Source organism: Helianthus annuus, chromosome 15 (assembly GCF_002127325.2).
Source record: "Helianthus annuus cultivar XRQ/B chromosome 15, HanXRQr2.0-SUNRISE, whole genome shotgun sequence".
Taxonomy (NCBI): Eukaryota; Viridiplantae; Streptophyta; class Magnoliopsida; order Asterales; family Asteraceae; genus Helianthus; species Helianthus annuus.
Window position 1 is genome coordinate 111,728,696 of NC_035447.2, and position 23,580 is coordinate 111,752,275.

Sequence of the window (23,580 nt, forward strand, 5' to 3'; positions counted from 1 at the left end):
CCAAACCAAAAACCAAACCAAACCAAATTAGGAATATGCAAACCAAACCAAACCAAATTCAGTTCGGTTTGGTTTCAGTTAGAAACCAAATAAACCAAATTTAACCAAATTGTACCTAAGTACTTTTTTCCTAATTTATATTTATGTCTGTGTTCCAACTTCCGAACATCAAATCAGCAACTAATTTAACCCTAACAATATATAAATAAAATACATAGCAAAATAAAACAAACATATCCATAAAATAGTCGTACACACAACCAATGTTTTCATAACCGGACAAGATATCGAACCGGTCTTCTTACCGGTTCACTGGTCGAACCGGTCGGATCGATCGAACCGGATTTAAAAACCAGAGAATAATATAAATTATATATGTGTGTGTGTGTGTGTGATGCTTAATTTAAAATTATGTAAACAAATGAATTATTTAAAAAGCCCATTTATGAGCCATATTAATTTTGTTGAAAAAAAAACTCATTTATTAGTTATATTAATTGTCTTAAAAAAATCTCTTTCTCACCATCTGAGGAGTCCCACATACCTAATTCATCTTCTCTTTTCTCTCACATACCTAATTCATCTTCTCTTTCCTCTCACACCACACATTCATGTATCATACGCAAAGAAGAGGATGATGATCATATACAGGGTTCTTATTTGGGTCAACAAAGATGACGACAACAATTCTCATTTCTGAGCAGTAGTACTTCTTTCCGGAAACAAAGACGATGAAGAGTCGAAGACGAGATCTTGTTCAGATCTGGAAGAAACTGTCAACGACATTGTTTTTCTTTTTCTAAAAGGAACCGGCCCGATTGAACAGAAGACCCGCCGGCCCGACCGCCGGCCTGATGTTGGAAGGGTTTTATGGCCTGAACCGGCCCGGATGAAGCCCCGGCTCCCGGCCGGACCGGTCCGACTGGCCGGCCCGGTCCGGTTTTAAGAACATTGCACACAACCACAAAGTTAAAACTTCAAAACATAGATCGTAGAAACTATAAATAGTCAACAACTCTAATGGCACAAAATATATAGGGATACATATACTTAGATATTAGACTTAGTATTTTGAGCTAATAAATTGTATATATTTTATTAAACATTATTATTTTCATTTAATAATTAATTAAACTGACGATTTATTCGGTTATCCAAATAAACTGAATAAACCAAACAAAAAAACGTGGATCCAACCGAATTGTGAATATGGTTTTTGGTTCATTCGCTTACGATTACGGTTCGGTTTACGGTTTTTTACGGTTTTTTCTGAACACCCCTAGTCACGGCTGGCTCTCTACAGGCCACAACTTCTGGTTTGACTCAGATACCAATGTTACATACCATACAAGAGAACTCATCCCAAAAAACTAGTTTTTTTAGTTGGATTCTCTTGTTTATTTGGTATGTCACATCATGATTGATCATAGTCCCATTTAAATGACATTGATGCTTGATGTAACACTTAAATAATATATACGTAATGTGACCATTTTGATAATATTGACCAGGTCTTACTGTTAAGACACTCACGTGGCATATAGTTTTTCAATTTCAACACAAACTACTTCTGTCAAATATGTTTGGCGGTTGGGTTATGCGCGGCATATAGACCCATACACTACGTATAGGTTTTTTTTTTCAAGTTGTTGAGTTTGTCTGTCAAATTCCTAGGTTGTACGACACATATATGCCAGTACACCACACATAGAAGTATACGTCACATATAGCTATAATCCTATACATGTTGTATAGTGTTATACACACATATACATTTATTTCAAATACAAAACAATTTATTTGAAGATGGGCCAAGTATGGGGTTATACACGACCCTTTGATGAGTTGACGCGAGATATAGCTTTTCAATTTTTTTTAATTTAACAATATTTATTTAATAAAATTCATAAACACTAATAAATTTAATAAAATGATCAATTATAACAATTTAAACAACTATAGTATTGTATAGTATGTAACATTAAGTATATAATTATATGTATTTAATCAATATAGCCATCGATATTATTTATACTATATTTGATCAAAATATCATTATACCTTATTGAAAGGGTAAGGTCTCAAAAACTCTATATCAAGTACTTGGGACCATCCTACAACCTCGTCTTTTAATTTTCTTTAGGCCTTGCGCGGCCGCGCACTGGTCCTACAAAGAACCAAGAAGAAAGACAACAGATAACACCCGCGCGCCAAAAGGGAGTAAACAAACCCTTGCGCCACTTCTCTATAGCAAAAGGATAGAAATCTCAGCAAATACTTCCACTTAAATAATACCCAGACTTGGATATTATTTGCTAAAGTCGGTACCACATGGTAAAGAGTCACACTGGATTATGGCAATAATCTTCTAGAAGACTCAATCGTGCACCACCAAGTGGTTATAACCGTTTGGACACGTGTCATCATCTCAGGATTCCCTGAAAATCACGATGATGTCATGAGAACAGAGAGTAACCTCCACTTGCCTACTTTCCACGTGGCAAATCCCCAGCCATCGATCAAGATCGCGATCCGTGTGATAACACGATCCGATTAGAAGAGTTAACGGAATGAAAATAACCGCTTACGGGGTTAGCATCTTCCGTTAACATTTCATCAACGAGTTTTCCCGCCCAAACTCCCGGCTATAAATATGAGAGTAATTCAGGTATGAAATTCAAGTTACACACACTTCGTCAATACTTCTTCTTCTTCATAAACACATACTTATTCTCACGCCGGAGTCGGGTCAAGGAGAGAACCTCCGTCCTCCCCTTGACGAGGCTAACGGTGTTCTGTTTTGCAGTGTTCATCGGAGAAGAAGGTCTGTTAGTTCGAATCAAACGAGAGAGAACCACCTTTTTATGCAGAACATAACCCCTAGATAATCTGATTCCGGTCAATTATCTAGTGTTTCTTCATTGGCGCCCACCAATCTCTCTGTTTCATCTGTTTTTTCTCGTTTCGATTTATTTCCTATCCTTCTCTGTTTTCACATGGCAGAGAAATCATAGTTTCACCCGTCAAGTCCTCGATCTGAATTCAAGGGTTTTGCAACTCTGGATATTCAGGTCGACGGAACTTTGGGAATTAAAGAAAACATCAATAGTCATTCAGAAGGAGATGAATCCATAAGAGTTCGTAACCGTCCAGATCAACTCTTAGAAAAACCTCCAGAACACTGGTTCGGCAGATTCCAAATTGCTATGAACCAAATTTGCAAGCAAATTGTAGGATCGTTTTTTACACCGTACGATTGCCTAATGAACGTGTAACGTGCGGAATCCATACACGTACGTGACCGAGCACACAAGAACATACTAGAACCATGATTCTATTGAAAAAGATGACGTGTACAATGCAAGAATCACGTGAGAGAACTTTCTCTCTCTAGACTTTCTCTCTCTAAGCTTAGATCTCCTAAATCTCCAAATGAGCAAAGTCTTAACACTAACACTATAACTCCCTATTTATAGGCCAAGGCTTTTAATGAAACTTTTCATTAATTACAAGATTGCCACCTTGCCTTTTGACTAGATATAACACTTTAAAGACTCGTTATCTTCAGTTTCTCGCTACGGCTTGAATTGACGAAGGCGATAGACATTAATGCACTAACACAAATTAACAGATCTGAATTATCAAATACCAGATCTGATAAAGAGAAAACTGATACTACAGTATTGGACCCACAAGCACCTGACCAGCGGTACATCCAATCTAGTAGTCATAACAAGATGATTCAAAAATTGGAAAATACCAAAACAGCCAGATCCAAGCAGATACACATGGTACAAGGAGGTCCCTCAAGAAGGCCGAATAAACGAAACCACAATCAGCATTAGAGAGAACAACAAGTTGTATTTCCTATTGTTCCTGGAGGCCCTCAGGAAGAACGACCAGTAATCATTACTGGCATCTTCGGCCACTACAGAACGGACTATATGTTCATAGATCCAGGAAGCTCGATGGATATCATATATGAGCAGTGTTTCAAACAGCTTGATCCGGAAGACAAAGCACGACTAGAGCCGGTTGATTTCCCCCTCAACGGGTTTTGCAATGAAGCTGTATTCCCATTAGGGCAAATTGCATTTCCTGTGACTCTGTCAGATGGCGAGCATTCGCGCACAGTCACAGTAAACTTCATGGTCATGCCAGCAACATCGCGCCACGATGTTTTGCTAGGACGAAGATCACAAAGAGAATTCAGCTTGATCACTTCTATTCCACACGCTGCGTGCGGATTTCCAACAGAAACTGGAGTAGCGATTCTGTACTCAAGCAAGGAGGTCATGTACGTTGATGATGAGCCACCAGCAAAGATGGCCAAACCCTCAACATCAAATGAACCAGAGAAATGGGTCTTAAACGAAGAGTACCCAGAACAAACAATCTTACTGGGACACGCCATCTCACCGGCAATACGAGTACAATTAAAAGAGTTACTTTCAAATAACAAAGACATATTCGCCTGGTGCCCAGCAGATATGACCGGAGTTCCGCGGGAAATAGCGCAACACTGTCTAAATGTCAAACCCTCAGCAGAACCCGTCGCGCAGGGAAGACGTAGTCTCAGCGCAGAAAAAGCAGAGGCAATGAACGAGCAAGTCACAGAATTACTTAGCGCCGGAATCCTGCGCGAAGTACAGTACCATACCTGGGTTGCTAACCCAGTCATGGTTCAAAAGCACAATGGCGGATGGAGAATGTGCGTCGACTTCAAAGACCTGAATAAAGCTTGTCCAAAAGATTGCTACGCGCTTCCAAAAATCGACAAAAAAGTTGATTCTTTAGCATCTTTCAGATGGAAATGTTTTCTTGACTGTTACAAAGGCTACCATCAGGTCTTAATGAAAGAAGAAGATGAAGACAAAACAGCCTTCCGAACTGATAAAGGCATCTTCTGTTATACAAAAATGCCCTTCGGGTTGCGCAATGCCGGGGCTACTTATCAGAGACTGATGGATATAGTTTTCGGAGAAGACATAGGGAAGACAGTTGAAGTATACATGGATGACCTCGTCATCATGAGTCATGAAGAAGGAACTATGCTCGAAAACATTCAGCGAACGTTTAACTCATTACGCAGCGTCAACTTGAAGCTTAACCCAACAAAATGTTCTTTTGGGATGGAAGAAGGGAAATTTTTGGGCTTCATAGTAACAAGAGACGGTTTTAAAGTTAACCCGGAAAAGGTGCAAGCCATCCAACTGATGCCATCACCTTCAACGATAAAAGAGATGCAAAGACTCGCGGGAAGATTAGCAGCCTTGAACAGATTCTTGGCGAATCACGCTGCAAAGTCTTATCCGTTCATAAGTACGCTACGAAACTGCGCTAAGAAGACTCACTTCCAGTGGACGCCAGAAGTGAAAACAACCTTCAAACAAATGAAGGAGTGTTTAATTTAGCTACCAACACTAACAGCGCCACGAGAGAAAGAACCGCTGATTCTGTACTTATCCGCAGCAGAGGTAGCAGTCGGCGCAGTATTAATGGTGGAAAGAGAAAACGTCCAGACCCCAATCTACTACATCAGCAAGATGCTCACCGGTCCAGAAACGCGCTACTCAATGATAGAAAAGCCGGTCCTCGTGCTAGTATATGTATCTCGACGGCTTCGCCGATACTTCTGAGGTCATGTCATCACAGTTCTCACTAACTATCATTTGGGGAAAATTTTGTCAAAACCCGATGTTGCGGGAAGATTAGCTAAGTGGGCTATAGAACTAGGAGGATACAATATCCTATATAGACAACGACCAACAATCAAGGGGCAAGTTTTAGCATACTTTGCCACCGAGGTCCCCATAGACAAAGTTCAGGAGTGTGAAGCAATCCAGAACCCTGTTCCCGTTTTTGACGACAGAGTCTGGACCTTGCACATAGACGGGGCTTCTAATGATGATGGAGCAGGCGCAGGCCTCCGATTGGTCAGCCAAGACGATCATGAGCTTACATATGCAATACGCTTAGATTTCTGAAGCACAAACAACGAGGCAGAATATGAAGCGTTTCTAGCGGGCCTCTGTTTAGCGCTTAAAATGGGAGCAAAAAATCTTGAAGCTAACGTTGATTCAAAACTGGTGGCCGAGCAAGTTAACGGGCACTACGATGCGAAGGGTGAAGCTATGGCGTTATATCTGGAACAGGCGCGGATGCTAATCAGCCAATTCCAAACGTTCAAAATAAATCACATAAACAGAAGTGAAAACAAGCACGCGGATGCACTAAGCAAATTGGCTGCTACCAGTTTCAGACACCTAGCTAAAGAGGTGCGCATCGAGGTATTGTCCAATCCTTCCGTTCCTCTCAAGCAAGTAAATATTGTAGAAATCGGCAATCCATCCTGGATGTCCCCGATCATCTTGTACTCACAGCATGGCAAACTCCCGGAAGGAAAGTCAAAAGCCAGGAAAATCCAGAACAAGGCAATAAACTATGAGATGGTGGACGGAATTCTATATCGAAAATCGTTCATGGGCCCACTCCTACGCTGTGTTGATAAAACAGACGCGCAATACTTAGTCAGGGAGATCCATGAAGGCTTATGCGGAATACACGCGGGTCCGCGCATGGTAGTAGCTAAAATCATGAGCGCCGGTTACTATTGGCCGGGATGCATGTAGATGCAGTTGAATTATTGCGAAAGTGCGCAGCTTGCCAGCGTCATGCACCAAAGACTCTTCGCCCAAAAAATCCACTCGTACCAGTCACATCTGCCTGGCCTTTCCAACAATGGGGCATCGATCTCGTTGGTCCATTCCCTGATGCCCTTGGCGCAGTAAAATTCATTATCGTGGCAGTGGACTATTTCACAAAGTGGGTTGAGGCTAAGGCATTAGCTTCAACCACAGCAATGGTAATCCGCAAATTCATATGGGAACATATTATTTGCAGATTCGGATTACCACTGCGCATCATTTCCAACAACGGCACCAACTTCGCCTTAGAAGACCTTCAGAAGTGGTTTAAGAAAATGAAGATCGAACACAACTTCGCCTCTGTAGCGCATCCACAGGCGAATGGGCAAGTCAAAAGTGTCAACAAACAAATAGTTGACGGCATAAAGGCAAGACTTGGGATGGCGTGCAGAGGATGGGTCGACGAGCTTCCCAGCATATTATGGGCTCATCGCACCATGCCAAAAACAAGTACGGGGGAAACCCCATTCAGTCTTGTGTACGGATCAGAAGTGGTTATCCCAGCTGAAATTGGCCTTCCATCACCGCGCATGCTTGCCATGGAAAAACAAAACAATGAGGAAGAGCAAAGAATGGATTTAGACCTTCTCGAAGAAAGGCGCGAAAACGCCGCCATCGCAGAAGCAAGATACAAATCCAAACTAGAAAAGTACTACAACGCGCGGGTTCGCGTGTGTACTTTCGTTCCAGGAGACTTCGTTTTGCGCGACAACGAAGCTTCCAATGCGGAAAAACCAGGCAAGCTTGCGCCAAAATGGGAGGGACCATACGTCGTCAATGAGGTCCTAGGGAAAGGGGCATACACTCTAAAAAGAATCGATGGAACATCAGTCCCTCGCACCTGGAACGCGCAACAGTTGCGCATGTGTTATATATAGCCGTGCTACTCAAATCTTTACATGCAACATATTTTTTCCTACTTTACTTTGTACAAATTGGCTCTACGCCTTATCAATACAATAGTTATCTTTACGCATGTTATTGTTTGTTACAAACTGCATATAATACTTTTGGTTTACGCGAAAACAATATGGTCAACATTGTACTCCTCATGAACAGTCTAAAAAAAAGCATAACCTTGCGCACATTTTAGACATACATTCACGCATGAGTACAATACCATTCTCATTTGCTCTACCTAAACAAAGTAATTAAACATATGCAATATATTGTAATCTAAACATCACTTGCAAAATCATCGAAACTGCATAGCAAGCACTTTAAGCAAACCATTTACAAAAGAACACAACAGTGTTCCTTCAAAAAAAAAGTAAAAAAGTACTAGTTACAACATAAACAAGCTAGGAAAGTTGATCCAACACCTCATACATAGTATGGAGAACCTCACCATACTCGGACAAGGGACGGGGATCTACAATCCAAGGATTGACACCCTCTTCATCATCTTCAACAGCAGCCGGAACAGCAACACGGCGGCGGCGTTGGTAAACAATCGACGAACTCCCTCTCCGACCAACCGGAAAGGATCGGGTCACGAGATGTGCCGACAATCGGGTAACTCCACCATTGTTGTCGTCTGCAAGACGAAGACGGAGTCGGCCCTCCAAAACTTCTTGATGTTTGCACTCTCCACACCTTCATCTCTAATAACACGACCAGTCGCCGGATTAGAGAGTAGCAGCAAACCGTTAGCCGCATCAAGCACCTTCAAGACATGAGAAAGTCTTTTCTATCGAATCTGTCCTCTGTTCTCCATTTTTCCAAATTAGGAGAAAAATATAACACCCAAAGTGAATATAAAGGCCAACGGAGAGGAGCAGCAATATTATAATAAGAGAAGTGATGATTAAGTGTCAAATCAAGTGTCGTCTCAGCGGCGCTGCCACTGCAAGTATCACATCCCATTTAAAACTCTCTGACAGGGTCCACACGAATTCCCAGGAACTACTGCTAAATCAGAAGACGAAGAGTCAGCAGAACTTATAAAAAAATGACGTCAGCTATCGTAAGCTCATAATTACGAATTCTTCGCCCAAGATTGCAACAGTTCAAAACAAGGTATAAATATCTTTTCTCAAACTGTTCATTTATCTAAGGTCAAAGATTCCCAAAAAAAAATCATAAAACAAGCAATGTATATCTTCTCATAGAAGATTTCTCATTTTTCGCGCCTAAAAAACCTATAAGCATTTTTCTCATAATCCAGTGCTCCACTTATTAACATAAGAGCAACACTAGACTGGGGAGACTTAAAGGGGTAAGGTCCCAAAAACTCTATATAAAATACTTGGGACCATCCCACAACCTCGTCTTTTAATTTTCTTTAGGCCTTGCGAGGCCGCGCACTGGTCCTACAAAGAACCAAGAAGAAAGACAGCAGATAACACCCGCGCGCCAAAAGGGAGTAAACAAACCCTTGCGCCACTTCTCTATAGCAAAAGGATAGAAATCTCAGCAAATACTTCCGCTTAAATAATACCCAGACTTGGATATTATTTGCTAAAGTCGGTACCACACGGTAAAGAGTCACACTGGATTATGGCAATAATCTTCTAGAAGACTCAATCGTGCACCACCAAGCGGTTATAACCGTCTGGACACGTGTCATCATCTCAGGATTCCCTGAAAATCACGATGATGTCATGAGAACAGAGAGTAACCTCCACTTGCCTACTTTCCACGTGGCAAATCCCCAGCCATCGATCAAGATCGCGATCCGTGTGATAACACGATCCGATTAGAAGAGTTAACGGAATGAAAATAACCGCTTACGGGGTTAGCATCTTCCGTTAACATTTCATCAACGAGTTTTCCCGCCCAAACTCCCGGCTATAAATATGAGAGTAATTCAGGTATGAAATTCAAGTTACACACACTTCGTCAATACTTCTTCTTCTTCATAAACACATACTTATTCTCACGCCGGAGTCGGGTCAAGGAGAGAACCTCCGTCCTCCCCTTGACGAGGCTAACGGTGTTCTGTTTTGCAGTGTTCATCGGAGAAGAAGGTCTGTTAGTTCGAATCAAACGAGAGAGAACCACCTTTTTATGCAGAACATAACCCCTAGATAATCTGATTCCGGTCAATTATCTAGTGTTTCTTCACATATTAATATTGGTTGGTAATTGTTGGTGGATCGTATTACCCTTATTAACTACTAAAGGTTTCCTTTTGGGTGTATTTAAGGAGATAACTAGAGAGGGTTTTATGTTAGATACTAATCATAACATCACCACAATCTCGACCTCCTCTTTCTCCATAATCATGAGTTCTTTACACTTAAGAACTCGGAACTACCATCAATCATATACATTCTAAACAGGAACTAGATCAAGCTCATTGGCATGTCAAACTCCATGGCTACTTGAATGTTGTAACATGTATTACTTTTACATGTTTTCCATTACATATTAACAGAACTAATCAACGTGTGGTATCAGAGCATATATTTCTTAAATCAGTTCTGTTAGTTTTCCTAAATTTTGAATAAAAACTGGAAACCTAGAATATTGATGAAAAATGAATTTTGAACATACTGTTCACGTTTTTCGGCAAGAAATCTATAAAAATAATAAGTTTTAAATCAGGTTATGTCTTATTAGAATCCGAATTATTATTACTACTCGAAATCTACACATGAAATTCATTTAGGTATTCGATTCCAGATGAAAAGTCATACAATTCTTCGATGATGTTCTTCGTGTTCATCATAAAATTCGAAGAATTTCTAATATTACGGATGAACCGATTTAAAAGATTATGTTTTTCCTAAGTTTGATTATATTTTATGCACTATATTTTCAAAATAAGTGATATGGTATATCAAAATATTTCAAAATCAAATGATAATAATTATCTAAGCACAAATTTTGGAAACTAAATAATCTATAACTTTTCGAAATTATTTATACTTATCACAAGTTAATAAGAGATAATAATTAGTAGTTTCCGAGATTGGTTAAAAAGATTTCGAGATCTCAAGTAATTTCGAGATCATCGCTAACTCGAAATCTCAATACAAAACTTGACATTTCACCAGACAATTCGAGATTTCATAAGAGAACTTGAAATCTCATAACAATTCAAGATTTCATTAGTCAACTCTAAATCTCAAGTGAACTCGAAATCTTCTCAAAACTCAAAATCTCACTTAAACTCGAGTTTTCATTAGAGAAGTTTAAATCTCGTCAAAACTCGAAATCTCACTTAAACTCGAGTTTCATAAGCGAAGTCGAAAACTCATTATCGCATGAACTATTACTGCGAATTAAAATTTAGGTTGGGCTCCGCCCAAACCCCGGTTTGCTATTAACTTTTTGGTTTTGTGAAAACTTAAATAAATTCAAATAATTCTCACAAAACCAAATAGCCTAACGTGAATGAGCTTTTGATGTTTCAATTCTGCCCAAAGGTGATTTGATACATCTATTTATGGTTCAAGTATAATGACAAGCTATGTTATTTATGCCTTACAAGCATGTATGTCTCACTTCTGCCAAAAGGTGATTTGATTCATTCATGTCTCGCATATCTAACTCGTGCGTACCTAATAATTGTGACACTTATGCCCAAAGGTGATCTATCACAATTGTTTTGCACACATACTTAAATGATTTCACTTCTTCCTAAAGGTGGTTTATCTTCATTTAAGTAGAATTTTAAATAAACTTAGTCTATTTATTTGATGTTAATAATTGACATATCACACGTTCTTCAAATAATGATCCTCACAATAATGATCCTTCATTAATCTTATGATCATATTCTAGTCTGCCTTACTTTAATACCCCGAAACAATACTCATTACAACTTTCTTCTATAAATTTGTATCTCACCTATATCATCCACACTAATTTCAAAACCTAATATGTGTTGCTTTACCAAAGATTTTCAATAAGATTCGCTATTAAATTAGATTCTTAATTATCTCTAAGACATGACAATCCTACTGCACTTTTCTGATAAAAGTATTGTAGAAAAAAAGTTGAATATGACAAATGGGATAAGTCAAACATAATGTCTATTATGATAAACAAGAACTCATTTAATAAGTGTTATCACTAGATTTTTTCCAGATTAAGTTTTTTCTAAGACTAATCTAATTTCTGTGGAATAATCAAAATAACTCCAAATATGCACACCTTCATTTCAAATTCTAAACTATAAGGTTAAATGGCTTTCGTGAATACATCATAATATACAATACCACGACCCATAAAATTAAGGGCTAATACATGGATATAAGTACATTTTTCAGTGCATTAGATACTAACTTTTCCACAAGTAAAATTTGATGCCTTAAAATCGACTATAACACTCAGAAGTACCAAAGGAAAATGAGTATGTTAATCAACAACACACGTACAGGAAAAGAAATGCCTAAAAGTGGAAATAAGGTCCATACACAAAATACAAGTACTAATTCCAACTCTAAGTTTCTTCAAGGGAGAATCTCACTGCATAATAATGTCATTAGAGTAGGCATAAGAAACAAGACTATTCATAATTCGAATTAACAGGTGGCTAAAATTGGTAGTCACCTATTAATGATATTTAAGTCTGCTAATCTTAATATTCGAAATTACACATGATAGGTTGAGTCTATTCTATACGTTTTCTTACCATAATTCAACAATTAACTAACATGAGAGTTAGTGACAAAATTAAATGTTAAGACTATAAGAACAATAAAAGGTTGTGTTCTAGTTACGCTTTATGATACCTTACATATTCTGGAATTAATTAGAATTTAGTGTCAATACTTAAGCAATATTATGACAGTTGTGAGGTTTGCATAGCCAACATAAAGTCACCCTTAACTTAATTTCTTATATTATTTGTTATCAATATCTGGGATGAAACATTTTTAAGACAGAACTACATGATACTATGCACTTTCGCATCTTTTGTTATTATGCAAATGAGAATTTAACAAAAGGGCAAATGAGACTTATAAAATTCATCCGTTGAAACCAAACATCATGAGAAATCATGACTGTCACACCCCAACTGATGGCGAAAACGGAGTGAGACGAAAACGAGATTGCAAGAGACTTCATAACGCTAATTGTGACATTATTTAGATGACTTAAATTTTATTGATACTAAAATGATAATACATTGTTTCGAAAGGAAAAGTACAACAAGTTGCAAATGATGAACAATATGAAACAAAATATATGAGTTCAAAATCTAGGTGTGTTTCTAATCCATCCTAAATATATTTCTTTAATCATCATCATCTAGATTCCTGCAACATGTATTAAAATAATGATCAACAAAAAGTTGGCTAGTATACAAGTTTAATTACATTGTATAATGGTGAGTAAAGTTGTCTCATATCCAACATGGTAATAACATACATTGTTACTAACATACTAGCATGTGTTAACTATAAGTCAAACCAAAGTATAACATAGTATGCGATTAACAAGGAGAATACAAGTATCATGTTATTAACGAATAGAACATGTGCGTAAACAAGTTTAATCGTGATTCGTGATTTTTGTATATGTGTACAAAGTGTATAAAATGGAAAATGGGATCGAGTATACTCACGGTTTTGCGTATAAATCCTGCGTGCGTGAGTGATGCGTTGAGATTCGAGAACACCGAAGTTACCCTAAATTAGGGAAATAGAGGTGTGTAAGTATTCAGATTTGTTAGAGAGTTCAGATTCGGAATCTAAATGTAGAAAGTATAAGTACACGAAAATATATCTTGTCTAAATACTCGTTTTAACACTAAGATTTTATGTGATTTCATGGGTCCTAATTTGCCCATTAGAATTAAAACCGAGGAGTTTAGAACAAAGATAAAGTAACCTATGTTCATGACATATAACCATAATCCTGTTATCAAGAATTCGGCTAGTATATATATATATATATATATATATATATATATATATATTATATCCATCATGTATAATCATATAAGTCATGTAATGTCAAGCATGGAGGTAGGATGATTAACATCCATAAACCTCATTGTATGAATTCACCAAAGCACAACCCGGTTGGTCATGAATAACAAAATGTAAACTAACTATTTCATCAAGTAGCCAAGTAAGGACAACCCGGGTGTTTCATACCCATCATGGAAAATGTTGGAGATGTGGTGGGGTTGTGTTACTTTAGGTCTAGGAAACTACTTGGAATAATATGATAAAAACATTAAGTGAGGTGGTGGAACAAGGTTGGAAAGCCAAGGCTTCCATGGTTCACACCTTTACTAAAATGCAAGTCTCACCATATTGAAGATAGTGAGCTTGGATGGTTTCATCACTTGTAGGTTATCTCAAACCTTAGTCAAAACAGAAAGTTTAGAGGATCTTTGCACCTCTAAACTCGCAAGAATCAACCTTATACAAGTCCCACAACCATAGATGGGTTTAGGAACAAGATAGGCACAAGATTCATATGAAAAAGTAAAGTTTATAAAGATTTACATAAAGCTCTTCCAAAACAGAAAGTTAAAAGCTCAAAATAGTGATGTTCCACCTTTGTTAACCATGGTAAACTTGTGGAAACACTCCTAGAGGTGTTTCAAGCTTTGAGGTGGAAGAAAAGATGAAGAAATCATGAAGAAAGGTGAGTTTGAACTCACTTTAGGACTTAGAGTTTTCTGCCATTTTCTTGTGTTTGCAACTAATTTGAGAGAGTTTTGAGAGTGTAAGTGAGTTGGAAAAGTGAAAATGGTGAGATGGAGGCTTGTTTATATAGAGAGGCGGTAGGGTTTGTGTTTAATGGAGGTTTAAAGATGATTGGGGAAGGAAAAGTGGGAAAAAGAGGCCAATCCGTAGCTGGGAAACGAGTGTCTACAGATTAAGGGGCTTTGCGCCCCACCACGGTGAATTGAGTTTGTCGTCGCGTAGCGCTGCGCCTCTTTTGCCAGATTTTGTTTTATTGCAATTTAGTCCCTGAACTTTTATATGTTCATCCTTTTATGCTAAAACTTCATGTTTTGGCTTGTTTTGAGCATGAACCGTGTTTGTAAGTGTCGTGCAAGTATCGTGCAATGTATAAATGTTAAATCAAGCGTGTAATAAGTCTCATTTGCATGCAAATGTGTATCCAAAGTTGATTTGTGTATAAGATAAGTATAGCGGGTATAAGTATAAAAGTGAATTTTCGTTATGACCGAAGTCTCGGATTACAAGTATAGAAAAGCATTACGAACACAATACGATTACAAGTTTCCAAAAAATAGAAATACGAGTACACTTTCTAAATAAGGAAAGTACAAAACGCGAAGCGTTACAATGACAAGGTCGATGAGGATGATTTTTCACCTAATCTCATTCGTAGTGATTTTAAATCATGTGTTGGATGTCGTAACCATTACATGGCTTAAGAAATAGGTATGGGTCCACCAAAAGTTTAGTGGAACCTATTCCAAAGGGAATATTCATATATAATTCATTTATCATTTAAATACTATCTACTTGTATCTAATATGTCTCATATGGTTCACTGTCTTAAAGAGATCTTTCATATATATCCTTAATACAATTTCTTCTAAACATGTCCCTCAGTTTTCTTAGGATTTCTAAACATTAAGGAAATCAAAAAAAGTCTAACATATGTATGGCAGGTTCCCATGTTACGTACATCACTGAAACTTCTCTTGTAGTATTCCTAAAGATATTAAAGATCAGTTGGAGCATTAAGTGTTTTATCATAACTTGCAAGAGTTGCAAGAGGTAGGGGAGTGAAAACTAAATACTACCTCAATTTGCACCTCTTGTGCAAGAAACTATTTCTTTAACACTTGTCTCATTAAAGTCTAAAGCTACTCTTATAAAAGTTTCATTGCTGCTTAATGTTGACACTAAATTTTCTTAACAAAACTAAAGTAATCTTCAAACAAAGGGAAACTACAACGACTAACATCATTAACTTGTTTCTCTATTAGAATTTGTTGGTCTAAAATATTGATCCTAAGCATGCTAAGTTCCTAAAGACTTCTAAGATCAGTGGGAGTAGTAAAAGTCTTTATCATGACTTGCAACGAATGCAAGAGGCAGGAGGAGAGAGTCATTAAATTTTACTCCAAATTTAACTCCAATTACATCTCTTGTACACCATACTGAACCAACTCTTAGATACTTAAATCTAACATATCTGAAAGTGATAGCAGCTTAACTAAGAGCTAATCTGTAAAACTGAAATTCCTAATAAACCTAATAATCAACTCTAGAGGTCATCTAGGTTTAAAAACCTACTAACCTTGATGATTATATAACCTTCTTAACTAAAGTTGAAATGGATTTTGGAAAAGTTTACTGATCCTACCTCTTTTAAATTAAACCATTAGCATAAATCAATCTTCTAAATGAAATAAAGCTATTATTAGCAAAACTGATTATATGTGTTAGAATAACGTTAGGATTTTGATTGAATCACCTAAGGGTGTTTATAACTAAACTAAATCCTAATACAAATGTTAAGACACTAAGAAGCATGATTGATTATCAAAGGTTATACTCAAAAGGAGATAAATTATCAAAGAATCTTTTTACCTGTCTTACAAAAGTTATTCTTTGAGGATCAACACTGTTCTAGTAGCTTATAACAATTTAGAGTTACATTAGATGAACATTAAAACGACTTTCCCTAACAACTGACTTACATATTTACATGTTCATAAAACTACCTGAAAGTTCTAAACTGAAGGTCAAAGAACAAACAAGAAGGGAATTGGTTTATTGGGTGTTGGATCTCTAGAAGGATTTTTTTATTAATTCCTTTGAAACATGCAAGAAAGATCAGAAAGAAAGCAATATATTTTGTTGTTCTTTTTGTGTCGGTCGAGTTGTTCAAGCCACAACAAAATAAGAAAATATTTCAAGTAATTTTATTTTTATTTTTTTGGTTGTTCCTTGGGTGCGATGAGTAAGAGTTTTTTTTTTGCTTTGTCGAGGACTACAAGGAAGGAATCGGCATTTTTTTTTTTAATTTGTGAGACGAGGTGATCAAGGTTAGAACCAGTCTTTTATTTTTAAATCCTTGAGCTGCCTGAATATTTTTGAAATTCGATTGGAGCCGTTGTTTAGGTTTATATTAAGTTGTTGGTCGAGTTTGGTTTACAGGCTAAGTAGTATTTGTTTTCTGAGATTGGGTTTTGACGTTTATCCTCAATCGGAGAAAAACTTGAAGAACTGGGTTTGTGATATTTCAATGTTTCGGGTCAGATTTGTCTGCAGAAGATCAGTCTGAGGTAACTATTTACAATGTATTTACAATTACTTGATTTGTTAGGTTTGCAGGAGCAAATTGGTTTGTTTGACAGTGTTCAGTAGAACAGCCGCCAAGTTCAGGCCTATGCCATTGCTATGTTTGTCCATTGTTTCCGATTTGTCTCGTTTGTTATTGTTGGGACTGAAGACATGATAGTTTTGAACTTTTATTTGGAATGTTCGATGATTTTGGGTTTTGGTTGATTGGTTTTTCAAAGAAACTTGGATGTGGTACTTGACGATGGATGAACCCGAGAAAATAGAACTAGCGGGTGTACTGGTAATGACATAAGTGAAAAAAGAGGTTAGTGTTATATCATGTGAACTATTGCTCGATCGTTTGGATGATCATTCGGTTAAGGTTTGTGTTAACTGATCATGTGCACGGTCATGGAACCCTTGGTGTCGTTTGCTTTCCATTGAAAGCTCGACTGCTGTTATACCCTTTTCCCTATTAGAAGGTATAGAACGGTGAAGCTATTCTTGTTTGGTGGTGATCAATGGTTTGACATCTGAGGGGATATTTGTATTGATACTAGGTGAAATTTTTTGTTGGGGAAGTATGAGTGAAGACTCGACTCAATGGTGTTGGTTTTAGCATGGGTTGTGGTAACAGGGATAGTGAGAACTGAGCATAAATGACTTGGTGAGGCTACATGGAGGTGTGGATATTCATTAGTGAAATTCTGCTTCTGAGAATGTGTCTTGGTTTGATGCATTGGGACTGAGTGGAAGGCTGTGAAGGATCGTGGGTTTGAGATTCTGTTTTGCTTCATTTCTTGTTACCTACTTCGATAAAGCAACAGTGAATCTATTCTTGAAGACTTTAGCAATGTGCCGGTTACTGCGCCGCTGGAAAAAGTGAACCAACTTATGAGTAGTAATGTCTTGGCTTGCCGATTCAAGAGTTAAACAAGTCCAGTTTATAGCAAAGGACTTTGGGACTCCAGGTAATCCGCTTGAGTGTATTAGAGGTCTGAGCACGGCGAGATTTTTGTAACATTGGGAGTGTAACACTCTAACCCGTTTTATCTAATATTTTAATAAAAATGCGGATAATTAGGTCCCATATTTTTTTTAAACATAGAACTTATACGTCTAACTGATAACCCAAACGAACCGACACAACGGACTATACAATAAATTATAGTTTAAGAACATTAAGGTTTTAAACTTGAACTTTGTTGAGCATTATCATGCTTCATCCTTCTTGTGATTGTTTCCAAAAGATCGCAGTTTCAGAGTGTTCGATTCATCGTGTGCTTGGTCGTCCTTCCGTTTGGTTCCAGTCTAGAGAAAACCTATCATAAACACTAAAACCCATTAGTGTTTAAGTTAAACAGTCAACGCGGGTTAAACGACGAAAGAGAACAACTTTTTTGCTGAAACAGGGTGCTCCCGCATTGCGCGACAGGCAACCCTTTATTCCGTATTACCCAACCGACCCGTTAGGAGGCATTTCGCACTCTAAAACATGTCGCCCTCTTTATTACCAACATACTAATTATTTCCATCAACCACAACTCGATTATGGTTGTTTACATTAGACAAACCTTATCTTTTCATTGATTTCTTCCGGTATAGCGTTTTACCGAAAACGACCTATTAGTAGGCATTAAGCCAAAAAGCTTACGCCTCCACTTTTACGCTACCGGAATGTTTGTCCCAATTATAAAAATCATTTTTATTTTACCTTTAAGGGTAGTTTGTCTGATTCATCATTTGGGGCAATTTAGTCAACTTTAGCCCTTTTCATAACCGGGGGACCTTTAAAGGTTTAGATTAAAATAGCGGGCATTTGAACTCGTTATAAAATTATCAAACATTTTTATGTCAACCACTATTTTATTGGCAAAACATTGGCATGAACCACATTGAGCATTTCATAAAAATGTATAAGATTTAGCAAACATTATTTATGTTGTTAAACAACTTCTTGCCAAATATCGTGTCAAAACTCGATGGTTAAGACATCGAAATAATTTCTACAAGTAACGGAATTGTTGTTGTCCACAACTAATTTATTGACATAACATTCGCGAAAACCACATCAAACAAATTTAGAAAAATCTATAAAAATTACCAAACATCCTTTACATTGTAAAACAACTTCTGGCCAAATATCGTGTCAAAACTCGATATAATTTCTGCTAGTAGCGGAACTGTTGCTATCAACAATTCATCTATTGACAAAACATCCGCGAAAACCTCGCCAAACAACTTTAGAAAATCTATAAAATTTACCAAATGTCCTTTATGTTGTAAAACAACTTCTGGCCAAATATCGTGTCAAAACTCGATGGTTAAGACCTCGAAATAATTTCTGCATGTAGCGGAACTTTTGCTATCAACAACTAATTTATTGACAAAATATCTGCGAAAATCTCGTCAAACAACTTTAGAAACATCTATAAAAATTACCAAACATCATTTATGTTGTAATTCTATTCTAAGAGTTGTAAGGTTTACTTACTTTGCATCCGATTATGTTTTTTCCCACGTCTTTGATCCGTTTGACCCATTCCTTTCCAAGCTTCTACCTAGCTTGTCAAGTTCAACTATCATTTAACATTCACAAGATAGTTAGATTAGTCATCCTTTATCACGGTTATCCCACCTTACGGACTTTATGTCAAAATTACCATTTGATTCTATTATAGGTTAGTTTGACTTTTAAAAGTCAAACTGCCTATTAACATATGTAAATGCACTAATAAGTTCAACTCATTTAGGCATTCTATCAAATACTCGGTAGGCATTATTTTTACACCACCATTTTAACTAAATTACTCAACCAAGTTCATCCCATTTCCTTCACTTTAACAAGTTCATGCAATTATTAACATCAAGTTAACTTAGCTTTCAATTACCAATACTGGTTCATCCATCTATCATGCTAGAACTAAGGATTTTCATCTCTATATAAAAACTCATTTCATGACATTCATCCGAACACCTAAATAATATAATCAAATTCCTCATACCAACTAGTAAACATGATGATTTCAAGCATCTTTTACACCAATAACACATAATTTCATCAAATCATACAAAACCCATTTCATGTGTCACACCCCGATATTTCCACGTATTATCGGTGGGCCCGGTGGGGAGTATCGTGACGTAGTTGATATCATCATAGTCAAACAACACAATTTATCTGCACAGCGGAAGCAAAAGATAGATTTATTTCAACCGAATAAAATGTAATATCAAGTATTGTAACACCCTTGCTTGATTGATACAATATTTTATATAAGTTTCGTAAAAATGCATGTTTTTACGATTACACGTAAGTATGTCAATACGAGTTTACTAAAAACTTTTACAATTTAAAAAAAAAAAGAACAACTTAATGTAATTGAATTCGTTGTTTAAAAGATACGACGAAACATCGCGCGGAAGCTTTTAACTTTATCATGTTCGGTTCTTCTTCGAGCTTGATCTTCATCCGGGCACTCTTGGCAATCACCTATGATCAAAACCAACTTAAAAGTTAGTTTTGATAGTTAATTAACAGGTTTAAACAAGTTATATGGGTCAAACAAACAAAATTAAACGTTTTTCAGGTTCAGGGGGGCTAGGCGTCACGCCTAGGGGCTAGACGCCCCACCTAGCCCCCTTTTTGGCAGAAAGCTTTTATTATGTTGCTGCATATTCTCAGCATAACCCGATTTCACGGAAACGGCCATAACTTCTTCGCTATTGATCCATTTTACCTTATTCTTTTTCCTACGCGTCCGTAATTTAATTCTCCATCTTATGGAGTTAAAATCCAACATCCGGATTAATAAAATTTCAGACTTTTTAGTCTTCGACTTATTACCCTTTTTACCAAATTTTGACCCGTTCGTGATTTTTATCAAACAAACATGTTTATTTGATCTATAAACTCATGAGATTCATAATTTCAATATCTCCTATCATTTTAATCATAAATCACGGGTTTCTTACTTAATTTAAACCCGTTTATGATCAAGTTCTTATTTTGACCCGTTAAGGGTATTTAAGCACTTTAAAGCTTAATATCGCTTTCCTTCATTTCTAGCATCATACTACTACATTTCTTATCAAGTAATCTTCCACCACAACTATATGTGTGGTGGATTAAATGTGGAAATCCATATGTTCCGAGTTTTACCCCTCGGATCATTGTTTTACGGCAAAGACTCCTAAATAGTCATTTAGCCCAAGTATTTACATCTTTCAATTTCTATACTTATTCAAAGTATTTATTTATTCATAAAGCTCATTTTCAAACAACCCTTGTAGGTCGTTTGTTCAATTTAGCTTATAAGGGCTTTTTGGTCAATTTTCACCCTTCTTTTACGACGAAGGACTTTTAAATAATTGTTTGACCCAAAATCCGACCTTTTAACTACAATCTTATTTAGAAACCAATATGTTTCTAAAACTTCATAATCATAACTCAATTTATTCGGTTTACCTAAAAGATATCCGAATATCTTATTTTAACCTTGCCTAACTCTTATAGAACTCCAAGTTCTACATAATGGGTTGTATCATTATACATACCTGGCTCGGATCAATATATTGACCGTATCAATACCTTGCTTTATAATCGCTACTTAAGAGCGATGCGAATATCCATTTGATATCTATTCCTGTAAGGGTATAACTCGACAAAATCATTAGTCGACATTGTCAAAAGGTGATGTCTATACCTTTTGACCCGTTTGGCCGAATTGACCGTTATCTTTACGAGATGATATTTATTATCATCTCGTCTACATGATTCGCTCTGGTTAACACCGTATGGTCATATTACTTATAAACCATTTCTAAACGCTTTTGACCCATTATGATTTTCGCCATAAGTGGCTTTCAAAACTAACGGTTACTATCAATGCGTGACCAATTTTACCATTTTGCCCTTATTAGTTATATGGGTTTACCCTATAAGGTAACCACTCGAAATTCATTACCATTTAGTCATTGCATGACCATATAATCGTTTTAACTCTTTTTAATCTTCAAACATGGTTTATTACCATTGTCTTTTATTCCGAAGCGCACATGTCGTGTCGGAACATCATAATTCAAACATGACTTTCTATGATTCACAATCTATAAACCGAATAGGTATTAATAAAAGGTGTAAGTTTTGACTTACCTTCCATCCGAATACGCTTTTCTTCTCGTGCTTGATTCGTTTGACCGCTTCTTTCCCAAGCCTCCACCTAGCTCGTTGAGCGACAAACTATTATCATTCACAAGGTGGTTAGATTAGTCATTCCAATTCACGACTTTTTTCCACCTTACATATTTTCTATGTCGAAACTACTATTCGACTTTATCGTCGGTTGTTTTGACTTTTAATAAAAAAAGTCAATTACCTTGAATCATACAATACGCACAATTAAGTTAAATCAATACTATGATTAGAACCCGTTTCAACCCATATTTCGCGTAATTAGTCAAACAAGGCAATTACGCGTTTCATTCGTAATTTCAACATATGAACATTCACTTAGGCATTTTAATAAACACCTTGTGGGCATAATTTTACATATTTACTAACTAGTTTATAACTAGTTATTTTTGCCAAGATTTACATCAAAATCAAACCTCTATGTCTAGTGTTCATGAACTACATCAAGAACTTATATCATAACAATCAATATTCATCAATTTAACACTCTAATCCGAGTGTTCATCATATTGTCAATAAACCCACTTAGCACATAGTAGGGTAATTATCAAACCCCTAGTATTTACACCAATTCATCAAGTTTTTCAACTAGGGTTTGTTTCTAATCCAAGATATAATCACAATAACACTCATAGTTTCAACATTCATTCCAGAATTTTCGATTATGATTGTTCATCATAATCTCAAAGTATCACCAAATCATAAAATTCAACATACCTTGTAATCCTCACGACTAGGTGATCATGAATTTGTATTCATGCATCTGATTAGAGCTAGTTCTGCCCTTCGATTTGATCAATTCTTGCAATTTAGGGTTATGAGCAGGAGAGCCTTCCCTGGCTCTGGTTAAAATCGCAGACACACACGTATGTGTGTGTGTTTTGTTTATTTATTTTGTTTTAATAAAACTTTATCTCATTTGCCCATGTTTAGTCCCTCAAATTTACCCAAGTTATTTAAAAGGGTTATCTATTTCTTGTTTCTTTTATTGTTTAACAACACTTAACCAACTAGGTTAATATCCCTAGTTACTTAATGGGTTTGGGGAAATCATAACCCATAGTATTTTTAGGTCCCGTTAACTCGGGCTTTTTATATACTTTGTTTTCTCAATGTATTTCTCATCCTTTTAACAAATATTAGATTTATTTATTTAAATCCTAAAATTTACCGGGTAAGTTTTACCACTAACTGTATTTTACCCATCCTGTAGTATTAACGTGGTTTGATTACCAAACCCGTTTTCGGGGTGTTACAAGTATCACAAAATGGCTGAAAAAGATCCACATGCGGATCAAATAAAAAGGAAACTTTGTTCAACAGATTTTAAGGCATCTAAGCTTGCAAGACTCTTTATTGATGCTAGGAGAGGCCAGCCTATTCCGATTAGTACCTGCACTTAGCCTTTTTGGGAAAATACGTCAGTTTACACTGGTAAATACAATTAACTGACTCATTTTGAAAACGTTTATGAAAATTGATTTGAATGCCCTTGGCA

At 36.7% G+C, this 23,580-nt stretch overlaps 1 long non-coding RNA gene across 1 annotated transcript; it reads right to left on the bottom strand.

Annotated features, from left to right (window-relative positions):
* Positions 1-20,304: 20,304 nt before the first annotated feature.
* On the bottom strand, positions 20,305-22,888 carry LOC110910140. The gene is made up of 3 exons (XR_002575890.1): positions 22,800-22,888; positions 22,044-22,130; positions 20,305-20,381 (listed from the first exon to the last, which is right to left on the bottom strand). It is a non-coding gene; the product is annotated as an uncharacterized LOC110910140 (long non-coding RNA).
* Positions 22,889-23,580: the final 692 nt, after the last annotated feature.